This window comes from Pinus tabuliformis, chromosome 6 (assembly GCF_031772625.1).
Source record: "Pinus tabuliformis cultivar Carrire ecotype Pingquan chromosome 6, CPIR1, whole genome shotgun sequence".
Taxonomy (NCBI): domain Eukaryota; kingdom Viridiplantae; phylum Streptophyta; class Pinopsida; order Pinales; family Pinaceae; genus Pinus; species Pinus tabuliformis.
The window spans coordinates 812,006,902-812,020,787 of NC_142292.1; the positions used below are offsets into that span (position 1 = coordinate 812,006,902).

Genomic DNA, 13,886 nt, shown 5'->3' on the forward strand with positions numbered 1-13,886 from the left:
GGAGTGTTAAAATTTGGGTACCAGAGGACAAGTGGTTCCCTAAGGCTTTGATTTTTGGCCTAGGGAAAAGTGTCCAAATTTTTTTTTTTACTTTTCTCCTAAAGTGACTTTATAAGTGGTAAAGTCAATTTAAATTAAAAGTGACTTTATGAGTGGTAAAGTTACATTCTAATTTAAAAGTAACTTTATAAGTGGTAAAGTTACATTCTACTTTAAAGGTGACTTTATTAAAGTGAATGAAGAATTAGAAAGTGAAAAAGTGACTCGAAATAAAACGCTAAGTGGGTCTTTATTTAAGTGGGTGAGTTAAAAAATAGAAAGTGAGAATTAAATTCACATTTATTCTCATCCCTAGATCTAAATGAATCTAAGCCATTAGATCTTAGGGTAACCCAAAAGCTCATTTAGAGAATAAAAGAAGAAGAGAAGAGGAAAAGGATCAATTCATTCTTTCATGAGCAATTGAGAGAAAAATAAGAGAGAGCAATGAGAGAATTTCTTAGCAGTGAGGAAGTGAAGGAGAATAGCAAGAAGACATTTCAGCAAATCTAGGCAGCAGCATTTATTGGCACGCATCCCAAGGAAAACCCATATAGCAAGAGAAAGGCACAGAAATCGAAGAAGAGGGATAGCAAGTTTTGGGCACATTTTTCGACACTGGTCGTACAGCATTTAATGTTGTTTTATTGCTGTAAAAATTTATGTTTTGGCTGTTCGCTGATTGGCACGATTTTCGAGGTGGAGTTCAAGCACGGAAATCAAGATAAGTTGTAATTTGTGGTTGCTGGAATTTTTACTGTGTATTTTAGTTTCTTTGTAAAATCATTTTTAGAAATAAAGAAGAGCTCTCAAACTAGTTTTCCCCAAGAGTTGTAGGGGGTTTTTCCAGGGTCAAATTGACCAAAAATCACTGTGTTATTTTCTGTGTGGCTGTCATAATTTCGCTGTGTCTTATTTTTGCAATTTCAGCAGTTGTGAAATCTCTAAATTTGTGTTTTCAGAAAAATATTATCATTTCCAGAGTTTAGAAATTTTATCATGCTTGGATTTAAAACTAAATGCATGGAGTGATAAGGAAAACTGATAACCGGAGTGGCGGTTGAAATTTCTTCAAGTCTTTTCACCAAGACTGAAACATTCCTTCTAAAGAAAGTGTAAAAAGACTCGTGACCACATCCTCTTCTTCAATATTAAAGCCACCTATATACTTCTAAAATTGACCCATATGTTCCTTCGTTGTGATTACATTATCTCAAGAGAATTTGGGCAACCATTCACTAATTTTATCAGGCATTTTATTGGAGTATCTAGGAAGAGAAATCATATCCAAAGGGTTGAAGGCATTGTTGAGACATGACATAACCATTGGAGCTACTCTTGGAGGACTACCAAAAAGAGCCTTCATCTTGAGAGACTTACAAGGTGTTTTTCACGTATTTGGTTTTAGGAGGATTAGCCAATCTCCTATTGGGTATTTCACTAGAAGTTTCTGACCATAGATGAGATTGTGGAGTTGTTGGATGAGCAAATTAAAATAGGCTTTGCAATGCACTCATCAAGGAAAAGGTTGAAGTATAGAATTCAAGTCTTGAGGTGAAGGATTCAACACCTCCCCAACAATAGTGACAAAATGCTACAGCGAAATCTCGCAACCTAGTGCAAAGCCTTGTTAGGCGACCTAGACAAATTACAACACACAAAAGTGTCACCATTGTCACCTCAGCAACTACTCCCCTCTATTTAGTGAAGGACACAATCTAACACAAGGGAGGCTTCCCTAGCAGGCCTTAGTGACCAAGTAACCGAAGGATTTTAAGCCTAGTGCCCCCAAAGGATCCTACAAAAAAAAACCCACTAGATAGAGATATAAAAAATTAAGGTTTGATGTCGTTGGTGTAAATTCCATATTTAAATTCAATGGACCTACAAGTCAATCTAAAGGTTAGGGATGGCCTAAAGAGTCTCAAATAGGCTTCCAAACACACCATATCAAGAAATACTCAAGATTGCTATAAACTACGGTTTTGACCCAACAAGTTGTCATAAAACAATAGTTTGTAACAACAACCAAGACGTGAAAAAAGTGAATAAAGTATAAAAAATGAAGGCTAAATTAGACAGCGAACTACAAATATTGATAATAAGAGACAAAAAAGACACTTGACAGCAGCCCCAGAAAATGGATGAAAAATGCATGAAAAAATTCAATTTTTCTTCTCTAATGCACTTACACACAATACCTAACCCTAGGGAATACATCAACAAGTCATTAAATACTAAAAATATAAAATTTTGTTGTCATTTATCCATAATTTACAACGAACTAAAAAAGGAAACGATTTTTATAATTTAAAAGAATGCCACATGAGAGATGTGTTGGAAATTGTAACTAGGTTCAGTCTTGATTTAATGTATTTCAATCATCATGAAATGTACTTGTCAAAAGAATTTTTATTATTGTAACAATGACTTATTAAAGCATGGGTTCCATGCTTGGGTCATCATTATATTAGTCAAAGTCCCCATTGTGGACTTCTATGATTAATATTGAGTTTATAGAGTCATTCTACATTCAAAAAGACCCTTCTTGGGCTTTTGAAAGATTAAATATAGAGTCAAATATGATTTATGTATCCTCCACACCAAGTCGGCCTGGAAGAGATCAAGCCGGCATAAGGACACTTATTCAACCGACAAGAATCCTATAAATACAAGCTAGTCGAAGTCATTTGGAGCATCACATCTCAAGCTAGTTCGATATCTCAAGAGTAGTTGGGGAAGTGCGAAGTTTGTTGTCGAGAAGCCAAAGGAAGTGCAAGTTTGGGGAAGTCTAAGGAGAAGAAGAAAATCGAACTTTTGGTGCCTCTCTCTCTGTTTCGTGCCCTAGATTGGGAGATCGAAGTCTTCCAAGTTTCATTATTGTCGGAAGTTGCTTGATGCCGGAAGTTGCTGGCTAGTCAAAGTTGCTCGAAAGGGGTCAAAGATCTGGGAGGCTGACTTGGTGTGGAGGGAAGCTCTGGTCTTTGTCTAGGGTGAAGAGTCTCAAAGAATACTATTGAAAGAAAAATTTCTTGACTGGGTTTTCCCCTCGAGGTGGGTTTTTCCCTAGCATAGTGCCTACATCTTGTGTCTCTTGTTTTGTGATCTTCATACACACATAATATGGTAATTGCTTGATGAAAGATAAGATAATAAAAAAGTCAAAAAACTCACAAGTAATTATCAAGAAAGGAGAATCAAACCCTAAAATAACTATTTTGATTTTCCAACATGGTGTCAGAGCTAAGGTCAAGAAGAGTCGAAAATCACTTCGTTGGCATGGATTCTCCCTCTGTGATGAACTACATAAGAATGGGTATCAACACTGCTGGAAGGTGGATCAAGAAGGTCGTCTCCTACTTGTTCAACAAGGTCAAAAGTCAAGGATTCTTGGCTGCTCTTACAAGATCTCTTAATGATGACAATGCATGGAGCATTGATAGTGCAGCATCGAGAAACATGATAGGAGAAAGTAAACAACTTCATACACTATCAAAGGAGCCATCTTCTCATGCAGTGGAATTGGGTGACAACAAAAGCTATGTTGTTAAAGGCCTAGGATCAACATCGTTAACGCTGGATAATGGATCGAAGTTGCACCTCAACAACATTCTATATGTTCCAAGTTTGAAATAGAATTTGCTTTCTATTTCTTGCTTAGAAGATAAAGGGGAAAGAATTGCTTTTGTTGATGGAAAGGTATTGGTTTAGGGAAAAGACTCTAGCATTGATAAAGCCAGGGTTATTCGAGTTCTTGAAGAAAGTCTTTATAAGGTCATTACACCACCTCCTCAAGCTTTGGTTCATATGGAAATAAGTCCCATTTAACTATGGCATAGGAGGTATGGTCATCTACATTATAAGGTCATCCCTACTCTTAGTCAACTGGTTCATGGTATTCCTAATATGAAGTTGGACCATGAAGGTGTGTGCAAGGGATGCTCTTTCGGAAAACATACAAGAAAGCCATTTCATAATAGTGAAACTAGGTCTAAAGAGATATTAGACCTCATCATTCCAATGCGTGTGGGCCAGAGTTGCAGGAAGCGCCCCCCCGCCCGGATCCTAGGCCGGAATCGCGCCCCGTACGAAAGCGTTCCGGAAGCGCCCCAAGAAGCGCGATTTTGTTTTGTCCGAAGCGCGATTCCGTTTTTTTAATGCGCTTCCTGGTTTTTAGGAAGCGAAACCAGGAAGCGTGGGCCCCGAAAAAATAATTTGAACCCCGAAAAATTAAGAGGCGCCGAAATTTGACTTCGAATGGTTTCCTCTCTCGCTATGTGTAAAAGTAAACAGCTTTGAAAATGTGGGATATACATCGTCGCATGTGACCGCCGGCTAAGAAGCTTCTCTTTTAAACTTTTCTGCCTGCCTGGTCTTCCTCCTTCCAGCTAATCGACTTCGTATTTCAGTTGTGGTTACCGTATTTTAGACTCTCTTCGTATATACGTGTATGCATGGGTATATATGTATACACTGGGAGCAATATTCGACGTATTTAGGTAACAGAGAGAATACAGGAAAAATATATAATATTAAAAAGTGTATCTCGGTTTTTTTCTCCCCTGAAAAATATATTGAAAAAGTGTATCTCGGTTTTTTTCTCCCCTAAAAAATATATTGAAAAAGTGTATCTCGTTTTTCTCTCCCCTGAAAAATATATTAAAATATGTATCCTTTAAAGTCAATCAAAAAATTAAAGTAGGAAAATAAGGTTCCGTGCCTTCAAGTTCAAGGCATGGGAGATGGCTAAAGTATTTTTATATAAATAATCAGTGTGTAAATAGCCTTCGGTTGACAGAGTTACAATACTCCGGACATTTCTCTACCAAAAGTCTTCCTTGAACATCGTACCTTTATATTTTTTTATAATTTCTTTGAGTTTCATTTCATTATTTATTGGATTGTTTATTATTAAAATATTTATTAATATTAAAAATATATTATTTTTAAATAGTTTCCAAAATTTTAATTTAAATATTAATTATTATTAGTTAGATGGTAAAAATTTCAGTTTCACTGGATATTTATAGAATATTTTTAGTGATAATCATGAAAGAGGTTCTAATTAATTTGGTATTTGGGATGTTTGTTTTGAGTATAAATGCAAAAAAATATAAAAATATATATATATATAGCAGACGCTTCCGCAGACGCTTCGCTTCCTAGATTTTTGGAAAATGACGCTTCCGCACTCCCGCTTCCGCTTCCGCGCTTCCGCTTCGCTCCCGCTTCGTGCAACATTGGTGTGGGCCCATGTCTAACAAATCACTTGGAGGTCATCTCTACTGTCTGACATTCATTGATGACCATTCTAGAAAGACATGGCTCTACCTCCTCAAAACAAAAGATGAAGTATTTGATAAGTTCAAGGAGTTTAGGGTTGAAGTGGAAACCCTAACCAAAAGAAAGATAAAGACTTTGAGGTTTGACAATGGTGGGGAATACACTTCTAAGGAACTGATTGCATATTGTAAGGAAGCAGGTATCAAGAGGGAGTTCATTGTTCCCTATTATCCCGAACAAAATGGATTGGTCGAAAGGAAGAATAGGTCAATTAAAGAAGGCATTCAAACTATGCTCCTTGATCAAGATCTACCAAAGTTCTTATGGGGAGAAGCAGCGATGACAGTTGTATGCATTCAAAATAGAAGTCCTCATAAGAGTCTTGATAATACAACACCAGAAGAAGTATTCACAGGAAAGAAGCTGAGTGTGTTCACCTCCAAATCTTTGGAAGTCCAACATATATTCATGTTCCTAAAGACAAGCAAAAGAAGTTGGACTCTACAAGTATCAAGGGAATATTTGTTGGATATAGTCTCTCCTCAAAGCATATAGAATCTACATAAAGGAAGGAAGACACGCTGAAGTAAGCGGGGATGTCATATTTGATGAGGATCAAGCATACAAGAAATCAAGGGATATTGCTATTGATTCTGATGATGAAGAAGTTCCCATATTTGAAGAAGAAGTTCATCACAAAAACTCTACTACAAATCTCGAAGAAGAAGAACCAAGTGAGCCTATTCAATCGGTGGTCATCCCAACCACAAGGAAGAGGCCAAATTGGTTGAAAGCTACATTGGAAGATGTTGAAGGACATGAAGTTGCGAAAGGAACCTTAAAGGAAAGAAAGAAGCCGAAGTGATATTCCGGTTATGCTGCATATATGACAAAATTGATTGATGTTGAACCATCTACATTCAAGGAAGTTGGGCAACAAGAGGTTTGGAAGAAAGCAATGCAAGAAGAATATCAATCCATCATGAAGAATGCGGTTTGGGAAATTGTTCCTAAACCTAGTGACAAATCGATTGTCACATCTAAATGGATCTATAAGATCAAACATGCAGTTGATGGAAGTATAGAGAAGTATAAAGCAAGATTTGTTGCAAGGGATTTCCCTCAAAAGGAAGGCATTGATTATGACGAAACCTTTGCACCTACAGCAAGGTACACTACCATTAGATCACTAGTTTCATTAGCTACTACAATGGGGTGGAATATCCATCAAATGGATGTGAAGACCGCATTTCTGAATGGGACCATTGATGAGGAAGTGTACATTGAACAACCCGAAGGATTTAATGTTAATAGCAGGGACTCTCATGTTTGCAGACTTAAGAAGGCCTTATATGGTTTGAAGCAAGCACCTAGGGCATGGTATGCAAGGATGGCTGCATATCTACTTAGAATTTGGTTTGTGAAGAGTTTTGTTGATTTGAATCTCTACATCAAGGTTGTGAATAATGAGCCCGTCATTATTCTGCTATATGTGGATGATCTATTCATCACAAGTGTGGAGCGAAGATTTCAAGAATGCAAGATGTTGGCAGCTGAATTTGAAATGAAGGATCTAGGACTGATGCACTATTAACTAGGTCTGGAAGTATAGCATAGACTTGGGGAGATATATTTGGGGCAAGGAAAGTACATCATCAAGTTGTTGCAGATATTTGGGATGATGGATTCCAAGTCGATGACTACTCCTATGATCACCAATCTCAAGAAGTTGAGGGACTCTGATTCTAGTCTCGTGGATCCTACCTCCTATCGACATTCGGTGGGTTACCTAATGTATCGGGTAAATACTAGGCCAAATATATGTTTTGCAGTAAACATTCTTAGTTAGTTTCAGTTGGAGCCCTATCACGATCACTGGATAGCTGCTAAACATATACTGAGGTATCTTCATGGCACTATATATCACTGCCTAAAGTATGATAGTAAGGAATTCAAGCTAATTGGCTTCACAGACTCTAATTGGGTGGCAGTGAGATCGATGGGAGGAGCACTACTGGAGGATGTTTTAGTCTGGGAGCTGTTATGATCTCATGGATGAGTAGGAAACAAGATCCCGTTGCATTGAGTAGTGGTGGAGGCAGAATATGTGGCTGCATGTGAAGTAGGAAAGGAGGTTGTCTGGTTAAGGAAGCTTCTGACAGATTTGTTCGAGAAGTCTCTAGGTCCTACTGTGATTAATTGTGACAATCAAAGTTGTATCAAGATGTCTCAAGATCCCGTGTTTCATTCAAGAACGAAACATATGAATAATAAGTTCCACTTTATTAGGAACCTGGTGCAAGATGGGATCGTGAAGTTGGAGTATGTCTCGACAGATGAACAGGTAGCAGACATACTAACAAAGGCTCTTCCGAATAAGAAGTTTGAGTATTTGAGAAACCTGTTGGGTTTGGTAGACATTGTTGATTGTATTGATGATAAGGAAATGGAAGAGATTTGTTGAGGCTTTGTGAGTGAAGCATTGCTTGGGAGGACATTTGGTTGGCACTTTGTGTTGATGTCTAGGTCCCAAAGTAGGGAAGGGTGGCATGGGTCATAGAGCTCTGACCATGGATACGCACCTAGGTCCCTGGGTTGGTGGTTAGCAAGTAAGCCTGATGGTACCTAGAGGGGTTGAAAGCTTGAGTCCACCTTATTCCCACTTGGATAGATTGCCCTGGTCAAGAATCTAGTCTGTGGCATTATAGTGTCTAAATTGTTGAGAGACCAATGGATAGATTGCCCTGGTCAGGAATCTAGTCTGTGGCATTGCAGTGCCTAAATTTTTGAGAGACCAATGGATAGATTGCCTTGGTAAGGAATCTAGTCCATGGCATTGCGGCGCCTAAAGTTCTTCATTGTTTCATATAGTTTGAAGTATTCTATTGTATTTGTATATGATGAATACCTCCCTAGTTAAGCGGGAGTGTTGGAAATTGTAACTAGGTCTAGTCTTTGTTTAATGTATTTGAGTCATCATGAAATGTACTTGTCAAAATAATAAAGAAAAGAATTTTTATTATTGTAACAATGACTCATTAAAGCATGGGTTTCATGCTTGGGCAATCATTATATTAGTCAAAGCCCCCATTTTGGACTCCTAGGATTAATATTGAGTTTATAGAGTCATTGTACATTCAAAGAGACCCTTCTTGGGCTTTTGAATCGTGTAAAAAGATTTAAGTATCGAGTCAAATATGATTTATGTATCCTCCACACCAAGTCGGCCTACGGGCACTTATTCGACCCACAAGAATCCTATAAATACAAGCTAGTCGAAGTCATTTGGAGCATCACATCTCAAGCTAGTTCGATATCTCAAGAGTACCTAGGGAAGTGCGACGTCTGTTGCCGGGAAGCCAAAGGAAATACGAGTTTGGGGAGGTCTAAGGAGAAGAAGAAAATCGAACTTTTGGTGCCTCTCTCCCTCTGTTTTGTTCCCTAGATTGTGAGATCGAATTCTTCCAAGTTTCACTGTTGCCGAAAGTTGCTGCCTAGTCAAAGTTGTTGGAAAGGGGTCGAAGATCTGGGACGCTGACTTGGTGTGGAGGGAAGGTATGGTCTTTGTCTAGGGTGAAGAGTCCCAAAGAATACTATTGGAAGGAAGAATTTCTTGATTGAGTTTTCCCCTCGAGGGGGGTTTTGCCCTAGCATAGCGCCTATGTCTTGTATCTCTTGTTTTGTGATCTTCATACGCACATAATATGGTAATTGCTTGATGAAAGATAAGATAATAAAGAAGTAAAAGAAGCCAACACACTCACAAGTAATTATCAAGGAAGGAGAATCAAACCCAATGTTACTTGGGAGCGGGAGCGGGGAGCGGGAGCGGGAGCGGGAGCGGGAGCGGGAGCGGGAGCGGAAGCGGGAGCGGGAGCGACCATTTTCAGAAGCTCCCGGTTTGGGAGCGAATCCGGGAGCGAATTTTTAAAAATATATATATTTTATATATTTTTTAATTTTTGATACATATATGTCAACAAAAACATGTAGAATGATGAAATAGACATTAAAAACATAAAAAAACATAAATTGATCATTGAACCATATCACATCAATCATCTAGAAATTATAATCGTCATCAACCATGTCCACAAGTTAGTAAAATACATATTACAACTGCAACATATTGAGTCTTATAAATCATGATTCATCAAATTCAATATTAAAGTTTCAACTTCAAGCTTTCAGAATTGAAAATTCAATAACATTTATCATCATTGATCACCAAAGTTGTACTTGTAAGCCAAGTTTAACCATTACAAGAAGTAATATCGAAGATATTTCTAAGTCCTAACTTCTAACTGTTAACATGATATGAAATGTTAAAAATTTATAAAATGAAACATGAATAATGAGATGAAATGAAACAACTTTAGTCTTTCACAAAGCATCATATTCATAATTCACAATCATTACCAATGAGTTATAATTGCCAAGGCCCAACTTCAAACTTCAAATTTTCATTGTCACAGTGATATAATGTTTACAAAAAATATCATAATGTCATAATTATATGAAAGAGTCAAGAGTCAAGAGTCAAGGACTCAAAACTCAACAGTTATGAAAACTAAAGTCTAATAGAAACTAAAAAAGACAAGTAAACTGTAAATCTACAAGTGGCCCTTGCCACGAGAGTCTCCAAGAGTATAAGTAGGTCGTGGTGGTCTTCTAGGAGTCTCCCGCACAGACCGACGACCAGAACTAGAGCCTCCACGCGAGGGTGTCGATGGAGGTGGCGACAGCAATGGAACAAGACTCGAGCCCCGAGCACTGCTACTAGTACTGGATGGTGGAGGTGGAGGTGGCATGGCTGCTGCAGCTGCTTCATTTTCATCCCTTACAAGCTCCTCTTCTAGTTCTTCAATATGTACAATGCCATCCTCCAAATTGTCGTCCTCAGGGTGATTGTCCCAAATTTTATATGTGGGATCTTCATTAGCCCGATCACAGTAATGGCTCAACAACCTCAAGTTGTAGTGCACATAAACCAAGATTTCTGCTCGGTTTTCGTTGAGTCTGTTTCTTTTCACATTATGTATATAACTGTAGGTGCTCCAACACCTCTCTGCAGAAGAAGAATTTACAACCTGTGAAAGAACTTTTTTTGCCAATTTTGGCAAAAGTCCGTGGCCGCCATATGTTTCCCACCATGTGAGAGTATCAAATTTATCTCTGTCGTCCATTGCATGGAAGTTACCATACAAACCACTGCCACTGAGGTATTTGCCTATTTCAAGGCGCACAGCTGCACATTCCTCCCTGTCAGGTATCAATTTTTCTAATGCTTCCAAATATCCTCTAGTTACCTCTTGATCTAAGTGGGGTTTGGTCCTAACCCCACCCCCTGCTGCAGGTTTGCCCAACCAAGATGAAGAGTAGTATTTTGGCGTAAGGATATACGCCAAGCAATGTAGTGGAACATTAAGCTTATTCCACCGTTCACACACACAATCATGAATTAGTTTGTACAAGTTGGGATCTCTATTATGAACAATATCTTTTATTTGCCCCAACATGGTATCCATTTGCTCATACACCTCGCCAATCACTGGTTTGTCTGTATCTGCAAACCGAATCATGTGATAAATTGGCTTGGTGAAATCCAATACCTGCCTCACACTTGTCCAAAACTGCCCATAAAGAGCGGCCTCCTCCACCATTTCAAAACCTCCCATGTCAGCTGCATTTGTAGCCCTTTCCTTTAATACCTGCCAATGTGGACTTGATACCATGCTAGCTAATGCCTCTCTTACCTTCACAAGGCGCCTGAAGGTGAGGTAATAGCTACCAAATCTTGTCTTCGCAATCTTCAGCAACTCCAATCTCGAGTGATTGCGGAAAAGGCCATGGGTATTGCTATGATTTGTAATAAATTTTATCATTTGTTTGCCTTTCTTGTACAAATCACCAATCCATTTGTATTGTGCATTTTTGTTTTTGACAATATCATGCAACAAAAGGTTCAATGTGTGAACCAAACATCCAGACCAAAATATGTTGGGGTATTTATCCTCAATAATTGCTCCCGCTGCCTTACAATTAGGAGCATTATCAGTGATGACTTGGATGACATTGTATGGGCCAATACGCTCAATTGTTTCAAGTAATGCTTCTGCAATGTTGATAGCGGTCTTGAACTTGTCTGAGTAATCATGTGCAGCTAGAAAGATGGGACCACTAACAGACACAGCAAGAACACTTATCAATGGATTGCCTTTTACATTTGTCCATCCATCAGATACAATGGACACCCCATAGTCAGTCCAAGAACTTGTCATTTTATTCAAAGAATGTGATATTTTTGCTTTTTCATGATCAAGGCCAACGGTTCTTGCCTTGTCATACCCAGGGCTCTTGTATCCTTTAGGGGCATCATTTATGGCAGAAACCATTTCGTGCCAATAAGGTGAGCGTAGAACATTGAATGGTATCCCACATGCATAGAGAAACCTGTAAACTTTTGAATCCACATCATTCCTACACCCCTCATCAAGGAAATCTGATATGGTTCTACGGCGTAAAGATGATGACCCTGTGCCTCCATGTCCATATCCACTGCCTTGGGAGGATGCTGAAGGAGTTCTTTGTGAGCTTGGTTCAAAGAAACCCCTTGATCTTTTTGTTCTGCATTGGGCTTCCTCCTCTTCCTTTATGTATTTGGCTCTATCTGTTGTTGACACCGCTGCACAAGTTTTGATTCCTATTTGTTTCTCTCCATCCCATGGCCTTTTCCCGCAGAGGTGTCTTCTAGCACGGGTGTATGAACCTGTGTAATCAGTGTTGCAATGGGGGCAATGAAATTTAGTGGTTCCACCCCCTCTCCCTGTTTCAGCCCTTTGAACATATTTCCACAGTGGAGTTTGGTCTTGTTTAGTTTTTTGAGGGTCATGTTCACCCTCCTCCACCTCCTCCTCACTGGGGTTTTCACCCATTTGACTTCCTCCGGCTTCTTCATCCACCTCTTCAGTTTCAGGCCCCCTTCGTTTCCTACTCTCCACCACCATAATAACCATAAAAGGGACCAGGAAGAGGAAAATGCCAATAAATATCCCCAGGTCCATGGTGTTTGATGTTTGTAGGGTTTGAGTCTTGAATCTGCAAATTAATTTAGTTTATTGGGATTAATTCATTTAATTTATTAATTTAATTTAAATACATGATCTTTAAACTCAAACAGCTAAATTAAACTAACCAAATTAACTACCTAACCAGCTAAACTAACTAAATGATTAAGTTACTTACCTCTGCAGGCTTGCTCCTCGCTCCTTAGCACTTGCTCCTCGCTCCTCAGCTCTGGCTCCTTGCTCCTCAGCTCTTGCTCCTTGCTCCTTTGCTCTTGCTCCAGCTCTCAATCTCTTGCTCAATGAAGTTGAAATGAAATTTTTTTGGCCCATTGGGCTTATAAAATAAAATAAAAAAATCTAAATTTTTTTGAAATTTCGGGTCCGGCGGATTTTTTTTCCGCCGACCCGCTCCCGGCCCGGCTGAAATCGCTCCCGGAGCGATTTTTAATGCCCGGGAGCGATCAGGGAGCGATCGCTCCCGGGCATTAAAAATCGCTCCGGGAGCTCGGGAGCGATCGCTCCCTGACAGACTAGGGAGCGCAAATTTTTTTAAGGGAGCACGCTCCCAAAAATCGCTCCCGTCCGAGAGCGATTTTGGGAGCGTGCTCCCGAGCCGCTCCCGCCCGGAGCGCGGTTCGGGAGCGGGTTCGGGGGGGGGCGCTCCCCCGCAACATAGATCAAACCCTAATATAACTACTTTGATTTTCCAACAAGATGGACTAGTGCCTTCTCAATATAGGGCACATGGAGTCTAGGATACAAACGATTATAGGGTTTCCTTGGATCAATACTAAATCCAAACAAACTAGGGCAAATAAACTTACCCTAGTGTTTGAGACTTAGGTTCTCAAATTTCTGGAAGAATAAGGGAAAGAAAAACATATCTCTATTCCTCAAATACTTGGAGTCTCCTTCAAGTTGGTGCTTAAGAACACTTTAGTGTGGCAGGGTGGTGCTAGGGCAGGTTGGTTCCTATGAAGCAAGTTTGTGCTTGCGAATTGTTGGTGCACCCTTTCAATTGGTGCCGATAAATCATAGGGTTGGTGTTGGAGACTCTTGGAAGTTGGTGCTTCCAATTGATGTAATCTTTAAGATATATATTAAAAGTGTTTTGTGGTTTTCTCCCAATTGGGTTCCAACATAAAAATATCGTGTATTATGTATGATGTTACGAATTGTTGAATGGCATTGTTAACTGTTAATGTTTACATGATATGATTAAATGGTAAAAAGTGCCCAATACTGATTATCCCCCCCCCCCTCTCAGTATTGGTGAATATTCCAACAATTTGAAATCATTATGTACTAATCATGACGTCTACCCAAAACCCTAAAACATTCGAAAAGCATTTGTGCCTGCAGCTGATTCACCCCCGAAAGCTACTCGCAAGCCCCTAATTCTGGCAACTTCAAACACAACAGATTGTCCCTATAGACATTGAAGCTTGTACAAGAAATTACAAAGATAATTTGCTAAAGATATTAAAGATTCAAGTG

General features: G+C 39.2%; 1 protein-coding gene across 3 annotated transcripts in view; it reads right to left on the reverse strand.

Moving 5' to 3' along the window:
• Positions 1-13,886, reverse strand: part of LOC149261277 (actin-related protein 7-like) — a 423,641-nt gene that overhangs the window by 256,604 nt on the left and 153,151 nt on the right. The gene's annotated exons all lie outside the window — the stretch shown is intronic.